Below are 14544 nucleotides of genomic sequence, written 5' to 3'. Positions count from 1 at the left end.
AAATTAAAAATTCTTGAATTGGACTTAATAATTATGTATGCCCTTCCAGGCTCGATGGAATTTTGTTAGATTAAATAATTAAATTAAAAATTACTGAATTGGACTGAATAATTATGTATGGGTTCCTAGGCTCGATAATTGACCCCGGTAGCACCAACTTATCCTTAATTATTATGTGTGTCAATTTCAGTATTTTTACAATTTTGTTAATTTAATAAATTAAATAATTAATTATTGAATTGGACTGAGTAATTATCTATGAGTTCCGGGCTCGATATTTGAGTTATTTGACAATATATATTAATTTGTTACTTTTGTAAGTTTATTTTTATAAATTAAATAATTAATTTTGTAAAGTGTTATTGGATAGAGTTTGCAGTTACTACATACTTAAGGCTTTATATTTTACTAGTTGGAAAAGGCTCTATATTTTGCACTCTACGCTAAAAGGCTCTATATTTTACTAAGGTAAAAGGCTCTATATTTTACTACGCTAAAAGGCTCTATATTTTACTACGCTAAAAGGTCACTATTACATATAAAAACAACAAACATAACATACAAATATGAACAACAAACTAAATAAATAATATTTATTTATTATTTAACCAAATAAAATCATAACATTAATAATACAAATTATTTATCAAATTTTAATATTTTTTTGTCCCAAAGCTAATAAATCAATCCGTGTATAAACAAGATACAAATTTAAATACAAACATAACACAAATTAACATGGAAACACATTTAACAATACAAATATGCATGTACTATACGAGTGTCGACATAAACAAAATCGAAATACCTCGATTTAAGTTTTTTGAATTTGATTGAAAAAGAATTTTTGCACCCGAAAGAAGGAATTCAAAGCTTGTTTTGTGTGTGGGACCTACACTCTTTGCTTTTTAGGTGACGGGTGGGGCCCAAATTTTTTTTTTTTAAATTTGACGAAGGGTGGGGGGACCAGGACTGTGGAGGAGTTTTTTTTTTTAATGGGGGGCAGCGAACTATGTTGGGGAAGAAGAAGAAGGGTTTATTTTATTAAGGCAATTCGCAATAGTATACTGCGAATTGCTTATATGCAGTATAGTACTGCGAATCGCTGGGCCCAAAAATCGGAGTAACTCAATTCGCAGTATTGTACTGCGAATTACTTTAACGGCTAAAATTCCGTTAAAGTAATTTGCAGTATAGTACTGCGAATTATGTATTTAGGTAACTTTTTTTTTTAGTAGTAAAAACGTATTTTTTGTCCAAAAAAACATTAGAAAAGTTTCGGACTCCAAGAAGGGGAAAAAAAGAGATGACAGATTGTCCAAATTCATTATACTCTTCCATGTAATCTTCTATTTCCTGTTCAATTTTGTTCCCAAAAATGGCTTATGGTTTTTATAGATAAGAGCATCAATGATGGCCAGTTTCCTCTTGTTTCTTCTTTTTAATGAAAGTCAGTGTTCCTTTCGTGTATGTCTTCCTCTTTTCGTGTCTTTTGTTATCCATTGTACCATAATAATAATAGTAGAATGAATAACTACCAAGTTTTGAAAATCCTTTGCATTCTCTAAAATACTTTTCACATTCATATATTTATTACTATTTCAAGTAAAAGGAAAGAAATCTGATCGAGAAACAAGATAACAATTATATGCTCATATCTATTTGAAGTTCGTTGCCATTTTATTAAAATATGTAGTAAAAGAAAAAGGATGGATGAATAATCAGTTCATCTTGAAATTCTCCTCTTTTTCTTTTTAATCATGGCATTCTTGTTAGGTAAAAAGGGTAACATGGAGGTTTGCCTAATGGAAGACCATATACTTTATTGTATAAAAAATCAAAAAGAAGTAAATTAACAATTGTTACATACCCTAATCATATGAAGCTTTCCGATGCTCTCGATACAAACCGCACAACTATTTTTTTTAATTACCGAAAAATTATTTTTATTTTTTATTTTTTATAAGAAGAACCATATATTCCTAACAACTCTCTTCTGATTCTATAATACATTCTTAACAACTGTCTTCTGATTCTATGATTAAAAATGTAAGTGGCCATGGCGGCTGCAAATTAAAAACTAAAAGAAAAAAATGAAACCCAGATTCCTTTCCTGGGCAATCAGAACTAAATCTTGGAGTATTAGTTGGCGGAGAATAATATTGTGTACTACAAATGGAAAAAATTTAACTTCATTTTGTTAATTTATAGTATCACTAAAGAGTGTACACTTTGCAGATCGAGCACCTTTGTTTGTAAGTGCCTAAGAGATGACACTAAAAGCCCAAAAGAACAATTTAAATAAATAAAGAAAGAGTAATAGGAATATTTAGTTATATTTATGACTTTCTATTTTTCTTTAGCAGAAGGACTCGTGGATGCCTAAGCTACTCTACTTTAGGAAGTACAAGCTAAGTATTTATATTTGAACGACGTTAATGCACTTAGTCTGAGTGGGTTAATTTTTTAGATGGAAAGTATAGTTTGGATGGCTACTGCTTACATTCACAAAATATCAAATCCAGTTTTACACGTAAAAGATTGAACAACAACAATAACAATATATCCAATATTATTCTATATCGTAGGGTCTGGGGAGGGTAATGTGTACGCAGATCTTACCCCTACCTTGTGAGGATAGAGATGTTGTTTCCAATAGACCCTCGACACAGGAAAGCATAAGCACCATATTAATGAAAATATAGACAAGAAGGGAAAACACCGGAAGCGAGTCTCCATTTCATCCATCCCGCCCTTATAGGATACGTGACATCTTCATCAATCTCCCCATCCCCCTAAATAATAGACCCAAGGTACTTAAAACTTCCTCTCCTAGGATGACTTGCGAGTCCAGCCTCACCTCCCATTCCCCTCCTTGAGTCTCGCCACTGAACTTATACTCCAAGTATTCTGTGTTGGTCCTGCACAACTTGAAACCTTTAGACTTCAGGGTCTGCCTCCATACCTCTAATTGCGCGTTCACACCATCTCGTGTCTCGGCAATCAATATAATATCATCTGCAAATAGCATGCACCACGACACCTTCCCTTGGATGTGGTACGTCAGTACGTCCACTATCAAAGCAAACAAAAAAGGGCTGAGTGCCGACCCCTGATGCAACCCCATCATTACCGGAAAATGGTCAGAGTCTCCACCCACCGTCCTCACTCGGGTCTTTGATCCATCATACATGTCCTCAATCAACCTAACGTAGGCAAGATGTACACCACTAGCCTCCAAACATCTTCACAAAACCTCCCTCAGAACTTTATCGTACGCCTTTTTTAAGTCGATGAACACCATATGCAAGTCGCTCTTTCTCTCTCTATACTGCTCCATCTATCTCCTAACAAGGTGGATGGCTTCTGTAGTTGAACGCCCCGGCATAAAATCGAACTGGTTCTCAGAAATAGATACACTGCTCCTCACCCTTAGCTCTACCACTCTCTCCCATACTTTCATAGTATGGCTAAGCAGCTTGATATCCCGATAGTTATTGCGGATATCACCCTTGTTCTTGTATACAGGAACCATCAGGTTCTACCTCCACTCTTCAGGCATCTTCTTCGTTCTAAAAATGACATTAAATAACCTAGTGAGCCACTCCAAGCCTGCCTTACCCGCACTCTTCCAAAACTCCACCGGATTTCATCCGGCCCGATCGCTTTGCCCTGCTCATCTTACGCATACCCCCCTCAATTTCATCAACTCTAATCCGCCTACAATACCCAAAGTCACAACGACTCCCGGAGAATTCCAAATCATCCAGTACAATGCTCATATACCCCCTTCGTTCAAGATACTATGGAAGTAGGTCTGCCATCCCCGATGGATAAGCCCCTCATCCAACAAAACTCTACCTTCTTCATCCTTGATGCACTTCATTTGGTCCAAGGCACGCACATTTCTTTCTCGCACTTAGTTAACCTGAACGAACTCTTATACCCACCTCGGCCCTCGAGTTCCTCATACAAATAACTAAAAGCTGCAATCCTTGCCGCCGTAAATGCTAGCTTTGCCTCTTTCTTAGCCAACTTATAATGCTCCCTATTCGCCCTCTTCTCCTCATCGTCTACACTTTCCACTAGCTTCAGATGCGCTGCTTTTTTGGTTTCCACTTTTCCTTGCACCTCTCCATTCCACCATAGTCTCCTTTGTGACCACCAGTGTAACCCTTTGAGACCTCTAATACTTCTCTCGCGTCTTCCCTAATGCACTGCACAGTCGTGGTCCACATAGTTTTTGCGTCCCCACTACTCCTCCAAACCCCCATAGTCAACAGCTTGACCCCCAACTCATGCGCTTTAGCTTCTGTCAAGGCTCCCAGTTGATCCTATGTTGGTTATACATCGCCCTCTTCCTCCTTCCTTGTTCATATCACAATCATATAGGTTACGAGCAGTGGCGAAGGCAGAATTTTTGCTAAGGGGGGTTCAAAAAAGGAAAAAGTTAAAAAATTAAAGATATTGTAGCTAGTGGGAATTGAACTAATGACCTCACAAAGGTTTTGAACCCCCTTGACCACTAAGCTGTGCTTTTTGACTATGACAAGGGATTCAAAACATAATATATAGAGGTAAAAAAATAGATTTTGTCTTATACATACATTGTAATTTTCAGCGAAGGGAGTTCGGTATCCCCTTTCGTACCCCTAAATCCGCCCCCGGTTGCGAGTAATGTTTGTTTTAGTGTGAGAGCGCTTTCCCTACTTATCGAATTAGAGTACTTAAGGATCTGTTTGTCCATAAAAATAATTCATTTTTTTATTTCAAAAATATATTTATCCATGAAATTTTGTAAGCTTTTGCAAAAAAATTGAAAATGAGTTTTTCAAATTTCAAAATTATCACAAAGTTGCAATATTTTTTCAAGTGAATTGCATGTCGAAACATAATTTTAAATTCCAAATATTATTTTTCAACTTAACTCTAAATATTATTTTTTTCAAAAAAATTACTTTTTTTATATCCAAACGCCTACTAAGTCACGTGAAGGGTAAGTGAAATGATCGATATACTCAAGTTAAAGATTTTAATCACGTGAAGAAAATGATAGATGTGGGAGTAAAAAGCTAAAAGATAAAGGTACTATTGTGTCCCTCACCCACATTCCAATCCACAAACTCAAGCTCCCAAGCTTAGTTTTAATTCTATTTATTTTAAAATTAATTACTGTACTGGTACGGAAGAGACCAAGATGATTCAGACAACTTTAAAAAAATTAATTTTTGGTATATACAATTGAATAACTGGAAAAAAAGGTATGGTATAAACTTTTTGAAGTAACCAACAATAACAATAAACCCAGTATATTCCCAATAAGTGGGGTCTGGAGAGGATAGTCTATACGCAAAACATATCCATATATACCTAATGAAGATGGAGAAGTTGTTTTCAATAAACCCTCAGCTCGGAAAGGGTGAAAAGATTAAGAAGAAGAAGAAGAAGAAGAAGAAGAAGAAGAAGAAGAAGAAGAAGAAGAAGAACAACAAGAAAGTAAGAGAGAAGAAAAGAGGGAGCAAAAGGATAAGTAGTACCAAGTAATAATAATAGAGAGTACAATACCCGAGACGAACAAAATCACATAACGCAATAAAGATCTACGATTATGAAGGGACATGCGTATTACTAATACTAAAGGTTTCCAAGTGCTTACTAACCTTCTACCCTAATCCTCGACCTCCACGCCCTCCTATCAAGGGTCATATCCTCAGTGGATTGAAGCAGCACCATGTCCTGCCTAATTACCTCTCCCCAGTACTTCTTAGGCCTACCTCGACCTCTTCTCAAACTCGCCCTGACCAACCTCTCACACCTCCTAACAAGAGCATCAATGCTTCTCCTCTAAATTTTTTGAAGTAACCGACATAACTAATCATCGACACCCCTCTCACTAGGGTGTACATGGACCGGGTTGGTTCGTTTTTATCAAAATCAAACCAAACCAACTATATTGTTTAGATTGGTTCGGTTGTCGGGTTTCTCGGAGTTTTTTTTTTGTTATATGAATATCATTTCAATCTTACTTTGTTAATTTTTTTATAAGTAAATATATGTCTAGTAAAAATTAAAAAAATTAATAAGTATATGATCTATTAAAATATTCTTATGGAAGCATTTTTTAGCAACACATAATAGTTACTTTTTAGTCGTCTGACAATAATTTTACGTTGATGTACACTTTCAAGGTTAACCGAATTTAATAATTAAACTTAAAAATAAATGAACCTATATAATGATATGTTCTATTTAATTTTAAATTATCGAAATACTATTTCAAATTTAAAAAAATATAAAAATTTAATAGATCTTGACATATGAATGTGAAAGAACAAAGAGATTGACGCATTTCACTAACACTTGATAAAAAAGTAATCATATAACCTATTATTTAAAGTTAATAAATATGGATCACTTCAAATTCAACTAAATTTTATATTCTCTTAAAGTTTATATCCCATAAGAGAATTGCAAATATTACTAGACATATATTTTTTAAAGAAAAATGTATAAAAAGTTTTAAAAGTATATATAAAATTTATATATTTATATGTTGGTTTGATTCGATTTTTTACTCAATACCAAACCAAATCAACTCAAACCTAATCGGATTTTTTAACCAGTTTGGTTTGACTTTTTGGTTTAGTACAATTTTCCGGTTCGGTTTGTACACCCCTACCTCTCATCTCAACTTCGTTCTTTCATGATGACTAAACTTGTCACGCATATATGCAGTTTTTTACCTCCTATTTATCCTAAGATCCTCTATGGTCATTTGGTTGGGAAATAAGTTATTTTCAGAATTAATTATAATAATGAATTATGATATAAGAATTAATAATGATAGGATTACTTAGTGGATATATGTTTATTGGTAAATGTTTGGTTCATTGGACTAAAAATAGAATATACAACTCAAACGACCCTTTATTGTTTAAGTGTTTTAAAAACACAAAATATAAAAAATTAAAATGACTTTGCTTTTCGACATGGTCGCGACTTATATGTAACAAAACAAAATTGGATAAATTTGATACCAAAAATATATAGTTACGTGATTATTTGTGTAATTTACCCTAATATATAACCCCAAGTTCTCCCCGCAAACGAAAACACAAGTTATGTTTTCCATTATTCTTGAAATAACAATGTCAATCCGAACTAAGATTTTTCATGGGAATCTTACATAAATGTCCCAAAAAAGTCCCAACTTATCAACCTCTATCCATTAATTATAGACTTATGAAAACTAGCAAAACATATATAAAAACTGAAAACCCAAAGAAATAAGGTTCTTTCTCTCCAAGAATCACATACAAAGATTTTCTTCCATATTTTTAAGCGTGATTAGCAACATTAGATGCAAGAGGGAAGGAAATTTCATAGGATGAGGTAGCAAATAAAGGGATGAAATACAAAACAATACGCACACACACACACACACACACACATACAAGATTCCAAAAATCTAAGAAAAAAAAAATTTTTTTTCAATGGGTATGGTTGAGATTCATTGAAAACATATAGATGGGTCAATATACAAATTTTGAGGAAGATTGAAAGTGATTTGGACTAATTTGATATCAAAATTCGTAGTTAAAATCGAGTTTAAAAAATTCTTCTGCGACACATATATCACGCATGTATCTCACACGCAGGTATACATGGATATACATGTGATACAAATATGAATCATATGTTATACACAAGTGATACACATTTTATTTTTTTCATGTTCATCTTCTACTTTGAATTTTCAATTCAAACCACCTCAAAACTCCACCAAATCATCTCAAAATTGAGATTCAAGCTCCTTAAGATGTACCTCATCTATTCTAATAACACCCACTCAAAAGAAAATAAAATTTGACCTTTTTTTGGCTACATATAGCTAATTGGCTAATATTGATAATATTTGACTAATATTAGTAATATTTTAAAATTGGCCAATTTTTATAATAAGCTACTTATAAATGGACATAACTGATATTTTCTCTTTTTTCATTAGTAAAAATGTTACTTTAAGGTCTCCCTCTAACAAAACCCTACCCAAAGCCTTTCCGGAAATTCCGATGGGCTGTCCTTATAAAAGGATTTTAAAGGACTAACTATGAGCCCATGTGGTATGTTAGTCCATATGCTAGTTGATCTCACTAGTTTTAACTTTTGTTAATTTGAAGAATTAACCTAAATTATCGTTTATTCAACCACTTAAATTAAAATAATCAACAGATATTATAATATATGTAACTCGTATATAATATATATATATAATATGTATTTAATCACATATAATTAATGTATATAATCAATGTATACTGGCTAGGAATTATTAAAGGTGCTAGTGATTTCCCAACCATATATATATATATATACCATTTTCTTACTTTGAAAATCATTATGTTTCAATTGGTTATTTGGATATTGTTGATTGTGACTTGTTGTTTATATGTGTTGTCTCTACTTATATGGACATTCTATGAAAGAGGACTTTTAGCTATACATACTAGTGCTATTCGACGGCACTGTCCCTTTTTTCGGGGGTGCTACATCTTTAAATGGATGTAGGTGATTCCATAGCAGGCAGTGTTGGTCGCAGCTAGTGATGCATCTTCCTTTCAGCGGACTTGGTGAGCCCCACTTCTTTTCGGGGTCCTCTATCGTTTTGTATCATGTACTTTGTATTTTTAGGTATAGCCGGAGCCTTGTTGCCGGCATTTCCATATTACTCTTCTTTTGTATTTAGAGGCTCCGTAGACAGGTTGTGGGTGGTGTTTGATACTGGAAATATTGGCAAATATGTTTTTCATCATCATAACTATAAAAATTGTAATATTTTGGACATTATGGTTGAAACTGCTAATAAGAATGAAACGGAAGTTGTTAATGATATATTATCAGAATTTGATTAATGGAGTTCATCTACTCTTTATTCATGAATTAGTTTGGGTAGGATGAAACCTAACAGACTTGCTCAGTTGCGTTTACTCGGTTGAGCGCCGGTCGCGCTCCTCGGTTTTTGGGGCATGACAATGGTAACCAAGACCATAATGGAGGGGATTGGTGGGCAGACATTCAGCAATGTACCCATGATCATTGCAAACATATACCGAGCCTTAGAGAAATGTGAACAAGCAGCGAGACACTTCGTAGGCTGCAATCTACTACTTCAGCTTTGGCTCATCGAACATCTCCAAAAGGGTGAATACTGACAAGAAATTCAGCGAAGGGCCTGGGATGACCACATCGCTTTCCACCATCCAAAGCGAATGAATTACAACCCCGACATGTTCACTCAGCCTGTGAATGCCAATGAATGTATTGATGTCTTTGATAACCTGACTGAGGAAAAAGTTCAATGGATGTTCGAGTGGTTTCCGACAGAGGAGTTCATCGCCCGATCCAGAGATGCACCTTTCCTAATACTGATTGGTCTAAGAGGAACATACCCTTACGTCCCTCTTCGAGTTATGAGGCAAGCAGGTAGGAAGCAAGTCATACCCAGGGTCGACAAGATGAGCCAACTTCGAGCTGACTTCCAAAATGATGATAGTCCCCACAAGTGCCAAGCCCATCACTTGTGGCACTTCAAGATTATAATGGAGAAAGACACCATTGAGCCAGACAGATATCATGCCGGTTGTACCCTTTTCTATTCTGGTTGGTTGGAAGACAATTAGGATGGTCTGGGCCAGCCGGGGTTTGTTCAAGCCCACAGAATTATAGATGAAAAGGCCGAGGCGCAAGTCAAATACAACCAACTGCGCAAAAGGATCCGTGAATGCGAGAGCGAACACCGCGAGATACAAGAGTCCAACAAGAAGCTGATTGAGGAATGGAAAGACATAGCTATCAGTGCCAACAAAAGGCTAGGATACTTGGAGCGAAGAATAGTAGAACTAGAGGGAAAATTTCTCAAAAGGGTTGAAGACTGTCAAAAGGCTGAAGGGACCGAAGGTGGACATCTAGCCAAAGCATACCTGTTGCTGGGACTTCGCGAATTGGGGAAGCTGTTCGAAGGAGCCAAGGATGTCGAATCTGGGGAAGGTCCTTCTTGGACCAAATAGATAGGAATTTACTTTTTCACTTTATGAATGTAATAAGGCCAATGGCCATTAGTGACCTTTATTTCTTGCTTATTTAGTGCCGTTTTGGGATTCTCCTATTTTTATCAATTAAATGAGGCATTTAGCATTCTAAGTTCTCTAAATCAATTTGTCGCTAGGCCTACCTCGGGCACAAGTGGTTCCCAAATTAGGACACACTTTACATTCCCACACTATGTGTTTAAATATTGCAATACTTTTTATAATCCTCACTGACTTGATTGCCTTTTGTTTTATTTTCTGTTTTCTTTCTTTTATTCCCTTCCCCAAAGGCTAGTTCGTGCACTCTGGCATCATCATCTTATTTCACAAGATCCAGGGGCCCTCCACCCACTCCTCCTCTTAGTCCCATTAAAGGCAAGGACAAAGGCAAGAATAAAATGGAAGATTTAAACAACATTAGGAAGGAGAACACAGCTGAACGGGTGGAGGCCACTGATGGCCAGGGTATTCGGGTTCCTAACGAGAATGTGTCACAACTTGAACAATAACTGTTGAAATTCCAGGAAGAGCTCGATCAGCTTCGAAATCTGGCAAACCTATCATTTTCCCTCAACACCCCAGATATCAACTTCCCCAATGTTCAAAAACTTACACCTCCTCAAAATATCCGAAAACAGCAGAATCATCCCGCACCTCACCATCACGCTGCTCCACCAAAGAACAAATGTAACACCTGCCATACCCCAAAAAACACCCCACTACTCATCCCAAAACCTCAGAACTCCACAAACGACCATTTCCACACACATACACCAGGCCACCAGAACAATCCTATCTACGTGGAGACCATGCCACACTTCACCCAACCTATCTCATACACACCTGAGTCAGATGAAAAGGATCTGCTATCAAGTACTTGGCCGAGGAACTTAAGAAACTAACCAGCCGGATTCAGGGCATTGAGGGAAGCAAAGGAATCGAGGGGCTGAACTATGAGGACATTTGCGTATAGCCTGATGTCGAACCGCCTGAGGGGTACAAACCTCCGAAGTTCGAAATGTTTGATGCTACGGGTGACCCAAGGGTCCATCTGAGAACATATTGCGACAAGCTGGTTGGAGTAGGGAAGGATGAAAGGATCCGCATGAAGCTGTTCATGAGAAGTTTGAAAGGAGATGCATTATCTTGGTACATCAGCCAAGGTCCCAAGAAGTGGTCAAGCTGGGTGGGCATGGCATCTGACTTTATGGACAGATTCAGGCTTAATACACAGAATGCACCAGACGTGTTCTATATCTAGAATTTGAAGAAGAAGCCCACGGAGACGTTTCGCAAGTATGCTACTCGCTAGAGATTTGAAGTTGCTAAGGTCAGACACGCCTTAGAAGAGGAGCAAATGAACAAGTTCTTTGTCTGGGCTCAGGACCCGCAGTACTATGAATGGCTGATGATGATTGAGAACCACAATTTCTTGGACATTATCAAATTAGGTGAAAGAATTGAAGAAGGTATTAAAGTGGTATGGTTACAAATTTCGAAGCCTTGCAAGCTACGAATAAGGCTTTACAGTCCGGTGGTGTGTCCAAGAAAAGGGACGTAGGGGCCGTGATAGTTGCACAAAGGGCCAAGTCTCCCCTTAAATACCAAGCTTACCCAACACCTCCACTCACATACCAGCCAACCCCAAATTACCAAGCTCCACCACCAACTTATCAGTCATCTCCACCTCCTACATACCTGTCATGCCCCAAATTCGAGGGACATGACCGGCGCCCGACCGGGTAGCCCCAGCCAAGCGAACCTGGATGCCTTTCCTAACCCACATGTTACCCCACGTTTTCCTTACTCAATTATTCCAAGGATTTGCTAAATAATTAATTAATAACACTTTTTAATTTACAAAACACATACATACTTACATAATAGTAGTGAAATCACCAACTCGTTACCAATGTATGTAAACACGGATCTACACAAGTTTCTAACCCACATCTACTGTCTACGGAGCCTCTAAAAGTACAACAGGATAATATAGTATTTGTCGGTAACAAGGCTCCAACTATACCTTACACAAAATCAAAAATAAGACTCCGAAAACAAGCAGCCTGAGCCACGCAGGGCCCCGAGAGGAAATGGGCTCACCAAAAAGCTGATGGAGGACGAAGGGGAGCTACGATCGGTGGATTGGAGTACCTGCTACGGATCCACCTACAATCATAACACGAATGTAGCGCCCCCGGCAAAAGGGACGTCAGTACATTTGAATTGTACTAGTATGTATGAACAAACTTTGCTCCAAGTAAACTCGAACCATAAGCAAGTAAGTAGCAGTAATAAAAACGACAATCAAATCCACAAGAAGGGAACAATTAAGCCAACACGTATACAATCTCTCCTCCATAAACAAACATGTAATTGTAATGGAAATAACAATCAAATCCACAAAGAAAGAGCAATCAAACCAACAAGTTTACAATCTCTCCTGTTTCCCCTTCCACATTTCCACATCAATAATTTCACAATTTGTTCATAGTTCATTTCAATAGCTATTTCGATCGCTTTCCAAACTTATTACCTCGGCCACCCTTATTACCTCGGCCACCCTTATTACCTCGGCCACCCTTATCACCACAACCCACACCTTATTTCTTCGTGTTGCGGCACGCAACCCGATACCACCGAACAATCACAATTCACAAACAACACAACAACAACAACAATTCATAAAGAACAACAACAACAATCCTCAAGAAACAACAACAACAATTTACAAAGAACAACAACAACAATCCTCAAGAAACAACAACAACAATTTACATGAACTTCCATAGCCATCAATACCTTTTCCATGTATTCCACTACTCATATGCATTGATAGATCACGACGGTAATTTCCCACAACAAACCACATATGTTACCACCACGGTTATTCCGAGCACATCAATTCCCATTTCCTTCCATTACTTGTTTCACAGTTCTTACCACATAGAACATTCACAATCGCAAACTTGGCTTATTTCTGATTAATTGCATCAATATGGCGAAGGCACAACCACAATCACTCAACCATACCAATCACAGGAATTTCACACACAAATCACGTAGAAATCACATACCAAGCACTCAAACACCCAAACAAGGGGATTTTACAAGTTCAAAGTTAGCCATACATACCTAGAGCCGAGTTCCCTTTTTAACTTTTATTTCCAATTCACCAAATGGTCTAGCAACGTCAATCTAGTGCACAAGTTAACGCGTATGACTTAGAAAAGAAGTTCACAATTTCTACTCAAACTTATTCAGGTTACCAACCCATCTTTGCACCATCTTTTACTCCTACCCAATTACTCTCACTAGGTTTTAGGTTATAGAATGACATGCATGCATGGGTTCAACCACTATTTTCAAGGACCAATGCATGAGACTCCCCCCCTTAGCTTAAACCAGAAATTTAGTGAAAAGGGTTAGGGATGTTACCTGCAAGAAAATGGGGATAAAGATAAGCTTAAAATTCCCCGGCCCGGATGGTTTTGAAGAATCAAATTTTGGAGAAGAGACTTTCTCTCTCAAGACCCTCTCTTCCTCTCTCTTATTTTGTGCAGAAGGTCATTAAAAATGAGGGGCTGGGGGTGTTTTATTAAAAAGGGGGTCGGGTATAAAATTTAGAAAATAGAAGCCCGAGCAAGATCTGCGGTCGCATTCTGCGATCGCAGAACAGATATGCGGTCCGCAGATTGGACCGCAGAATTGCCCCCAAAACTCTAATGAATCTGTTTGGGTCTGCGACAGGAATGCGGTCCGCATTCCTGTTATGCGGTCACATTGTGCACCGCAGAACTGACCTTCCCAAATCCCTGAGGAACTTATGTGACGATTATGCGGTCCACATATTGGTTATGCGATCGCATAATAGACCGCATTTTTAACATTAATTTTGACAGCTCTTCTGTTCCACTCTGCGATAGAAATGCGGCCCGCATATCAATTATGCGGTCGCATCTTGGACCGCATCTTGAACTTAAGTTTAACCAAACCACAACTTCACTATGCGATAGGAATGCGGTCCGCATACCAGATCTGCGACCGCATTCTTGACCGCATAATGGCACTTTTCTGGGAAATTGATTCTTTTGATTTTTTTCAAACTTAGATCAATACCAAGGGTCCAAACTGCGGCAAGAATTCTACGCATTCCTAACACATATTCGGAGTTGACACCACAAGATACTAGGTTTTGAGTCAAAAATTTTACGGGGCCTCACAATACCAACCTAGTTCACCCAGATACTCCCAACCCGCTCATGTCTACAAAACTTATAATGCTCAACCATCCCATTATCAATCCCCCCTGCACGCCAAAATTTCCCTAGACCCCGACCTAATTTCGATCGCAGACCTCCAAAACAGTATACAGCCATTGCTGAACCCATCGACCAGCTGTATGAGAGGCTCAAAGCTGCTGGTTATGTCACCCCCATCCCTACTGCAACCCCTG

This window comes from Nicotiana attenuata, chromosome 1, assembly GCF_001879085.1.
Source record: "Nicotiana attenuata strain UT chromosome 1, NIATTr2, whole genome shotgun sequence".
NCBI lineage: Eukaryota > Viridiplantae > Streptophyta > Magnoliopsida > Solanales > Solanaceae > Nicotiana > Nicotiana attenuata.
Note: the sequence above shows the minus strand (reverse complement) of the source record.